At 40.8% G+C, this 10460-nt stretch overlaps 1 long non-coding RNA gene across 1 annotated transcript; it reads right to left on the bottom strand.

The window, feature by feature from the left end:
• Positions 1-636: 636 nt before the first annotated feature.
• LOC137242539 (uncharacterized) lies at positions 637-1416 on the bottom strand. Its single transcript, XR_010950281.1, has 2 exons — positions 1086-1416; positions 637-1031 (listed from the first exon to the last, which is right to left on the bottom strand). It is a non-coding gene; the product is annotated as an uncharacterized lncRNA (long non-coding RNA).
• Positions 1417-10460: the final 9044 nt, after the last annotated feature.

Genomic DNA, 10460 nt, shown 5'->3' with positions numbered 1-10460 from the left:
CACGCGAATTAATCTCGAGAACAAAAATCCGGTGGCAAAGATACATTTTATCTCTGTCCGGAGATATTTGCAGTTGAAGTTGGCGATTTTCATGTGGTTGTTGTAATGTTGTTGTCTTTTTTCGGTTTTTGTTTAATATCTTTTGAACGAGTTAAAATTTTTATTTTCTGCCTTTGGATTATTAATACTGATGTCAAGACGCATCGTTTAATACCTCTCTCGATATTTTTGGACACGTATTAGTGTCATGCTGTCGTAAAAAATTACCACAAAAATTAAAAATTTTATTTCTAATAAAATCTAATTTCATGTGGTTGTTGTATTTTGCCAGATTTTTTGTACACAGTAATACAGAAAGGTGTTGGACCCAACCAGAGTTATTTTTACGAATCGCGGCCAAGGCCGCCAACGCACAAAGATGTTCTGTGCAAAAAAACTGTGGAACGGGCCTCATATTTCGGACCCTCTTGGGCCATTTTGTGGGTCTTTGTAAATATCTTTCGAAAGAAATACAATTTTTAATTTCCGCTTTCGAATCCTAAAAACGGAGATGGAAACCCGTCTTTTGATACCACCTTTGATAAGAGTTAGATGGTGCACGGGCTTATAAAACGTTACAAAAAAAAAAGCAAACAATTTAAAGCCGGTAGTTAAACCTTTTTTAATCAAACAATAATCACCAATTTTGTACACATTTCTAGAAAAAACAACGTTTAAACGAATTACATTGAATAACTTTTTGACTTTATGTAGCGACATTCCATAGTTGGACGAGGCTGGCCGCAGTTCGGATGCAGTCAAAATAGGTGAAATTATGCGAGTCCCATTGATACTTATCACTACTCCTGGGAATCCTATTTGAGTAAAATACAATTTTTTCTGTTTGGGTTTTAATCTACTTCGCACAAATACGCTCCTCAATAATATCTAAAACCAGTCCAACACCAAAATCATAATTTTAAAATACTAACGCGTATGCGGAAATGGTCCTTAATTTTGTTTAGTACTGAGTAAAATGCTTCCTTTCAAATCTGCAAAATAACTTCATATGAAACTCATTATTTGTCACTTAAACATTTTCTTACTTGGTGCTTGGTAGTTCCAAGGGATTGGAATGATCACGCGAATGCTTTCCGTATTCGCGACATGTCAGTCACCAACATTTTTGTCATTATAAAATAGATTTCATATAATATTAATAAAAAAATCACATTTGAAAATGCTTAAATTTCTGCCACAAATTGATCAGCTGTTTATTTATCTGTCAAATCATCACTTTCTGAAGTTGGCAACTCAATTCAATTTCAACTGAAATAAGTTGTAATTCGTAATACCAAACAGGAGTTGAGTTGTCTTAAAGTTGAGTTGTTTTAATTACAACCCAACTAAGTTGAGTTGTAAACGGTAATAGGGGCATTAGTTGGGTTGTAATTAAAACAACTCAACTTGAAGACAACTCCTGTTTGGTATTACGAATTACAACTTATTTCAGTTGAAGTTGAATTGTGTTGCCAACTTCAGAAAGTGATTATTTGACAGATAGATAGATATATAGTTACGTTCCATTGAGACTTGAGCGAGATACGGATAGAAATTTAACATGCAAATGCAACAACAACGTTGTGATCCTGATATTTATCTGGTTTAATTTCTGATCCGTATAGCAGTTCTGTTCGTTTCGTTTTCTGTAGTAGATTTTTTGACAGCTAACCACTTTTGAGTTGGTAGCACTCATGGCTCAACTATATGGTTGGTTCATCTCTACAGCAACAACATACATTTGTTCACATTGCCAAAATCAGAGTGTTGCTGTTAGACAAATGGAATGGAATGAAATCATAAAACTTAGCAGCATTTGTATGTAGTAAGAAATGTTGTAAATTCGTTGGTTTCATTTTAAGTTTGCCATCTCCTTCTGACAATCTCTACTACAGTGAAATGAAAAAAAATAAAATCAGCTGGTGAGATGAGCTAACCATATAGTTGAGTCATTGTAGCACTGAACTAAATATGTGTACATTTGTGTATACATAAAAGAATTCGCCATATTTAAAAAGCGAAAGAGTAAACAACTTGAAGATGATGTAAGGAAAATAAATAGTTTGCTTACGTGCGAAACTATTTATTTTCTTATTTTCAACAAAACAGATGTTTTATATTAGTGCTGCCAGTTCTCATAAAGTTGATCCAGATCGTTCCAATGAGATTTGAGCCAGAGCCAGAGCTCGATAAACCAATGGAACGGCCCTTATGTTGTGAGGTTAAGCACTGCGACATATTTGGTCTATTGTGCCCTCATTCACTTCATCCAAGCCGAGTTCTCTGAGAAAATCCAGAAAGGTTCTCGGCTTCAGAGAGTGTTCGTGACTATTTTCTAATTTGGATGATCCTAGGATCCTAAGTCTTCGTCTCGCGACTGCCTCACATTCCTTCAGGATGTGTTCTGCAGGCTCATCTTCGACATCACAGAATCGACAGAGGCTACTAGCTGATATGCCCAATTTATACATATGGCCCTTTAGCCTACAGTGACCTGTGAGTATACCTGTTAAAATCCTAAGGCTACTTTTTGGGAGGTTACTCATAGCCTTATATCGCTTCGAGTTGTACCCTCCTATTAGTGCCTTTGCCTGCCGAAATCCTGGACTTTCGCGCCAGTGTTGTTCTCTGAGGCACTCCTTCTGTCTAAAGTCCTCCCTTATTTTATGTGACCCTATTGGCACCATAGGCTCGGGTCCTATTGGCTTTCCGGCCGCTGCCAACCTGGCAAGCCCGCCCGCTCGCTCGTTACTATCTACTCCTCTGTGTCCAGGTACCCATGCCAGACGGATGGTGTTATTGACTCCTAGACTGTTTAACCTCTCCACAAACTCAAGGACTGTTGATGATTTAATCTCAAATGAAGATAATGCCTTGAGTGCAGCTTGACTGTCGCTGAGTATAGCGATTTTCTCGTTGGTATATCCCCGCTGTAAATTTATCTCTGCACACCGTCTTATGGCGACCACTTCGGCATGGACGATACTCGGATATTTTCCGAGTGGTAGGGATATTTTGGCCCGGGGGCCGAAGATCCCCGCTCCTATGCCCTCCGGTGTCTTCGAGCCATCGGTGTACCATATTATAGTGTGTTTCTGGTGAAGCGCTTCAATCCTGGAGGTGTCCCACGTACATTTGTTCCCCAGCTCTATTTTGAAGCGCTTCTCAAACTTAATTATCTTCCTCGTATCATCTCTGGGAAGTTGGATTAGTGGAATCTGCTCCTGCAGCTTCGCCATACTCCGTGACTGTATCACTTTGCCTCTTCCACATCCCTCTTTAATTATGTTTACTAAAGTAATCCTGGCTGCCTACTCAATTATTATATGTAGAGGCGTTAACTCAAGCACTGATTACTAGCAGTTGTCTCATACAATTTTGCAGTTGTTTTGAAAAAAGGTAACATTTTACAAGACGGTACACCGCCTAATTTTTAACAAAAATTTTCAAAGTTGGTATCAAAAGACACCCTTCGACCTCTGATTTAAGAATACGAAAACAAAAATTAAAAATTTAATTTTTATCATATCATTTCGGTTCAAATTTTCAAGTGGTTGTTACGGTCTGCTGCTACGGTCTACGGTTACGGTCCACTTGGGAGCGTGTTCGCGCTGACACGCCTAATGACTGAGGATGAGGCGAAAGTTGCGATAAAAAGTATCGGGAAGAAAAAAAAAAAAAAAACAAATCGACGATCGCTAGTGAAAAAGCCACGAGTTTCCGGCAGAAGGAAAAAAAAGAAAAGAGGACAACCTAACGAGACGTTTTAAATTTGATGTATAACCAAAGAGTATACATTTGTCAAGAGGCGTCACTCGATACTTTTGTTGTTGCCAAAGCAAATTACTCGATGTTTTCTCAAGGTAGTCGTTGGTTTTTTTTTATCAGATGTATTTATAAAAACGCCTTCTATATATTTTCGTGGGGTATTTGTGTTTATTTTATTGATTGTATTAAATTAATTAATTAATTCTCTTTCCAAAAATCGTAATTATGCAAAGTCACTTTACCGCATAACTATATAGGATTCAATTAAAAAAAACTAAACAAAACTTCCTTGAGAATCACATTCGACATGACAGGGTTGCTTTGGCAACAACAAAGTATCGAGTGACGCCTCTTAACAAATATATACTCTTTGGTATAACAATTATAGAAATTTTTTAATATACGTTTGCTGGTGAATGTGGAACGGATTTGAGTTACTTTTGTTAAAATGTTATAACAGAATCGTTAACCCTTCGATTGAAATGCGGGTAATCCGCAGGTTAAGTGGTTCAGTTGCGAGAAGCGGCAATCAACGGTCCTCGAGTGTTATTTTAATAAATATTAAATCCATGAATATCAAACCAATCATTTCACGGTCTAAACAAGCGAAAATTGAGTAAAGTGTGTTGAGAAATGTTTGCCTTTATACATAAAACCAAAGTCCATCAAATCGTATAGAGGTCAAGAAGAGTTCCCTACAAAATAGCTTGTTGAGAAAATTGCATCAGAAAATACATCTATATGCCGATAATTATGTATTTGTATCTATGCGCATAGAAATTAGCATAAAAACAGACTAACCTATCGTGATTTACTGCCAAGCAAGAGCTAGTACCTAGATACATATTAAGCAGCTCAAAGGCCCATCCTCAAGTTTCTCTAGCTACAACAAGCGAAAGAAGTAAAAAGCGTAGATACCGAATTGGAAGAATTCATATTTCTAATTAAAGAAAAATCATCGATCCAAAGAAGAGCATGAATTGTAAAGGAAAAGGCTGGTTTCCTAAACAACCAGAGGGATTGCAAACTCACTCCTAGACGACGGAAATTGTAAGAAACTAGCAAATATTTCCAAGAGTTTCAAGAGAGAGGAGCTCCAGCCGCAGCCATATTCTGGCTGGTTCACATACTGCGGTGTGTTCTATTAAAGGCCGTCGAAATTATTACCTACGGCAGCAATTCTTACAATAACGCTTATAACAGCTCCACCGCCACCGCATATAGGTCGCTGCCACACCACCAACGCCCGACAACCTGTCACCCAAAAGCGGGCGACCACCTTTCGATTTCGCCCACTAAAGCAGGCGTAACAAACGCCGGCCATCACGCTCTACCACCAGCTATAGCGCCCACGAAGCCCCAGGCTTATCACCATCACCAGCCATCATAGCCGGCAACTCAAGTACCAGCGAGAACCATAGTAGCGGCAACAGAGGTACACCAGCGGATGTCGCCGGACGGTCTTTGCAAATAAGTAGGTACCGGCTTACCGGGTGAGTCGTGCCTAAGTAGTTAGTGGTTTAACCAGTAGAAATCTGTTATAATCAAATATATATTTTTTTCGATTTGAACTAACCAAATAGAAGCTAGAGTTAGGCAACAAACAAAAAATTGTGTTAGAGTATATAAGCAATTGATTGCATTTGCTTAGATTTTTTTATATATAATGCTAATAAAAGCACTAGTTTTCTAGCACTTTATTAGTAAGAAAGAAGTTGTTTTTGGCACGCTTGGTAACTTTAGTTTAGAACTTTTATTTTATAATTTAGTATTCGTTATCAAAATGTTTAACGAATTTGATAAAAGAACTAAATTAAATTTATCTGTTTGCAAATCATAATTAAAAATTTTGTTTTGCTTATAATTCTATAAAAATATTATATTGATTTAAAACATTTAGTATTTAAACAAGCTCAGCCGTGTTTTGAATTTAATGTACCAATTATGAAATATACATACATATTTATGTAGAGTGAGTTAGTAGCGTTAGGATCTTCCAAAAATTAAAGCAATAGAAGATAAATAAATAAATAGCAATACACTAAAAATACAATACAAAGTATCACAAATAGATCTACGCTATATAAAGATTGGTGTTATATACCGAAATAAGTAAGGCTTAAAAAGGCGAGTAGTTAATTGTCATTTGCCCTTTTAAGTGGAAATGGTGATATCCGATAAGTCGCTGCACATAGAATTTGCTCAAGCTTTTCGGGGATCGGTGATAACTGTCCGCTTTTCTGTCGAACATTTTCCGCAAGGCCTGTGATTGACTGAGGTTTATTGACCTAAGCCCCGTCTTCAAGTAGATCCAAAAAAAAGAGGTTTATGATGTTTGCATACCTCCGGATAGGATTATTACTTTTCCGCTACATTATATAAAAAAAGGAAAAAAAAGGTGTTGAATTCGTTTGTGGTATTTTGATATGTATAATAATATGTAATTTATAAGCTGGTTTAGAATATTTGGATATATAAAAGTTAACACACTTTGTAGATAAGTACATAAATGCTTATGCAAAATAAGATAAATATTTAGGTTTACATGCAAACATGTACGTAATTAGATGCGTTACCGTAATTAATGCGAACTTCATTTAAATTTTTAAAAAAAAAAAGGGGTTGTTCCTTACTTGCTACATAGGTACATCCATGCATGGGCGTATACGTTTTGAATATACTTAGTCGGTAAGAAACATTTCATCGGAAGTTGTGAACCCCTGTAGTGACGGCTAATACGTATTGAAGTTTGCACTATCGGGTCATGAGTAATCAATCAATTTGATCAATGTTAAAATTTCCGATTATTGAAGCAAAAATCCATAAAATGAAATTTGAATGGTGCGTTATATCTAAGTACCATAACCAATGGGCAGTTAACGTTAATTACCCAGTAGAACTTATAAATGTTACATGGAATAGAGCTCAATGTTTTGTAATTGAGAGAAAACCAAAACAAGATTCAGTTGAAAATTAAAGGGCCAACGTAGGTCCCTATCTATATATATATATTACAATAATTATTAATTCAGTTTTTTTGTTATATAATGAATCATCAATAAATTTGTAATTGAAATGGGAATGCTGGCATTCAATTTTATTTAGAAGGCACGTAGGGCATACAGGTAAGGGGCCACCGAAATTTAGGTGCGTCGGTGGCCATGGATTTTGAGGGTGGGTCATGCACCAGGCGTCGCAGCAACACCCGCTTCGCCCCTCTATATATTCGGCCCTTTTGTTTTTATTTTAATTTTTCAGCTTTTTTTTATTATTTGATTTTCAGAGTTGGTAACCGGTCGCTTCCGGTTCGGTAGTTTTTTTGCGTTATTTCTTTTGAATTTAAATATTTGCATGTTAACGGTCTGTCCGTGGCATCCGGTTCGACCGGATGTCATTTTAATTGGTATTGATAAGCGTTTTGAGTCGGTCTCTGCGCTTCTGTCAGGTTTTTTTTGAATCTGACAGCTGAGTTTTTTGATAGGCATGATAGGATTTTTTTCTGATTATGGCGCAGGAACAGTAATGTAGGACCCGCCCCAGCCGACAATGACTAGCCACTGTGCACCACAACATCCATAACAGATGGCGCCTAACGTGGTTCCTGAGGCGTCGGGTGCGAGGGTCACTCCTGGTCAACTTGTGAAATTGACCATCCCACCAGTCCGGGGTGAGCAGCCACCTGCGTTGCGGTGGGATGGTTCGACGGATCAGGGTGTCCGGAGTGATCATCGTCTCCGGTAGCTGAGGGATCCACGCGACTTAACGTCAAGTTATACGGAACTTTTTTTTTATTTCACCCGACGAGGCAGTGCTGCACGCACTTGATTTTTTTGTAGCGGGGTTTTTATGTTTCCGGATGTTGTCCGTGGTCGGCTTTGGAAAATTATATGTCCGCTAAATTGGGTTTTTTTTGTAAAATTTTTTTTTGGTTTTCTTTTGTTTTAGCCGAATTTGTGATTATAGGATGAGTGCGTGCGTGTATGGGTTATAAGAACCCCAGCTCATCCCACGTCCCAGGTGGTAGCTTGGAATACCACCTGGACTGTGACGGGTTGGGCTGGGATTCCCAGTGGCACTCCTTCCTGTCCCACCAGACTGGGGGAGCGGTCCCGAATCCGCTCCACCCATTGCGGCGGAGGCGGGAGGGGTGTCCAGAGTGAATGGACGGGAGGCCCCAACACCCCCAACCAGTCCCAGGGGCAAGCCCCTGGAAACTGCCACTGCGTTGCGGCTGGGCGTGCTAAGACCTACCCGTGTGTGTTTGTAACCGACCCTGGTGGCCCCAACCAGTCTCGGAGGGGGGGCCCTAAGACCTCTTCGCACTGCGGTTGGGAGCACTAGGGCCAAGTATGAATGTAATTGTATTAAATTTTTTTTTGTAGCCCGAGTGCCTTCGGCGAAAGGGACGTCAGCATTCCCATCACCACCTATTTCTACACAACTAATAGTTTTTTTTTTCAGCCTTGAGTATTTCTCGATACCATTATCGAATAAATACTTCCATAATTACTTTCGCGCAACTTTTTTTTTCTATACATTTTTTTTAATCAATCACCGGTTAAAGGGGAGGTGAACTTTAACTTGGTTTTCTTACCCCCAATCGTTGTACGTGGCAAAGTTTTTTATCTAAGACGTGACTTTTTTTTTGATATGTCGCGCGACCAATCATTCAGGCAACAGGGCCGGACCACACCGTTCGGGAGTGCGGGGAATATCCGGGGAAACCAGAGCCGGGGCGGTAACAATAATAGAGGGGCCTTCTCCAAGGCCAGGCGTCCCTTGGTGGTGCACACCCCAGTAGGAGGACTCTACGGAGATCCCGCGGTGGTGAACATGGGCTCGAACCCGAACGACCCTCACGACAAAATGGACAGACCTGTAAGCACCAGCAATTTAAATGCGCCGCTACTAAACGCACAGGACATCTCGGGGCTAATGACCAATGTGTCGACCTATGCACCAGATGGAGCTGGTGCTTTACCACCAAATTATGAAGTTGGAAACTTTGGAGACGCTGCAAGCGATGGGGCAAATGCCGCAGGAATGCGTAACGAAGCTAATCAGGGAGACTCGTGGGTGGAAGTATTGCACCAACTGTTCAGGACCTCACAGGAAGAGATGCGGACGGAGATGGGGTCAATTCGAAGTAATATGGACCAGCTATACGCCGCTCTCGAATCCGCGCAGCAATCCAACCAGCAACACAGGAACGCAAGTAGGATGGACCGTAACCCATTGCCATCGGTAGTACCACCAATGTACCCGACTCCAGACAGCATAGCAGTGAAACCGCAGGAGTGCAAGATCTCGTTCGACGGCACTGGGAGCGTAGCCGATTTCCTGTTTAAACTGAACACCTTGTGTGAGCGCACACAATGCACTGACGAACAAATAATGGCTAGTTTCCACTTGTTCCTTTCTGGACGAGCCGATGAGTGGTACTGGCTATTCACCAAACAAAACCCTAACGCGGCATATGCCTGTTTGTGCTACTCAATAAAAAGAGAATTTAGAACTTCGAAGACTGACCACGAGATCATGATGGAGATCTCCATGCGGAAGCAAAAAGCAAGTGAGTGTTATGACGTGTTTCACACGGACATAATCTCCTTGAACGCGCGCTTAAGAGAGCCAATGTCGGAGCTTTTACTGATTGACATAATAAAAAGGAACGTCAACAGTAGCCTTAAGCTAATGCTTTTTAATGCGGACGTAAGGACCCTTCATGATCTTCGCGATGTAGCACGCAGAGGTGAACAAGTGCTGAAAGAAAGCAAGCTGCTGGGAGCCACTTACCCAGGACGGCATGTAAACGAAGCACGCGTGACAACCCCGGACATGAGGATGGAAAGCGAAGACGGCGAGATGGATCCGCAGATAGAGGCGCTGGAATATCGACGCAGCAGGCGACCGGACTATTCCGGAGTCCAATGCTGGAATTGCCAGGCAATGGGCCACTCATACATATATTGCGAGGAACCCATTAGGAATCCATTTTGCTTTAGATGTGGGTATAAGGGTGTATTTACCCCGAAATGCCCTAGGGACCATCGCAGACAGGGAAACCAGTATCCGAGCGAGAAGGTGGGGGAACCTCGTTCAGCTTCATAGCTCCCACACCAGCCAGTGCTCGAGGCGTCGTCCCGTGCACCGAAACAGAGGGCGAGTCTCTGCACGGAGATGGTGAGCTTTCGAGGGGCAGAGTACCCTGGCGAAAAAACCCGCGAATGTATTAATAACTTACCCTGACAGTACGGACAATTCGAATAGTTCTGAAGCCGAGACAAGTCTTCATCCGCGATGGGCGAGCCGATTAAAATTCTGCGACGCCGGCATAGGAATGTCGCTTGCCAAATGCAACTTTCACCAAACCTAGAAGAAAGGGAACATAGGTATGAACAAATAAGACATACCATTTTTGAACACTACCCGGTATCGGACAATATTTTGAAGTGTAGAAAGCGATACCACAGGAGAGTACAGGAGCGTAGACTGCTGCAAGCCACCACGTTAACGCTTACAGAGGACGAAAGGCCTTTAGTAAAGGCTAAAATTAAAGATAGTTTTCTTGTAGGGTTGTTGGACTCGGGAGCAAACGTCTCCATCATAGGGAAAAATGGAGTAGAATTCCTAGAGGATAACGGCTTCGAATA

Source organism: Eurosta solidaginis, chromosome 2 (genome assembly GCF_040869045.1).
Source record: "Eurosta solidaginis isolate ZX-2024a chromosome 2, ASM4086904v1, whole genome shotgun sequence".
Classification (NCBI taxonomy): domain Eukaryota; kingdom Metazoa; phylum Arthropoda; class Insecta; order Diptera; family Tephritidae; genus Eurosta; species Eurosta solidaginis.
The sequence above is the reverse complement of the archived record's forward strand: the minus strand, read 5'-3'. Positions and strand labels throughout refer to the sequence as shown.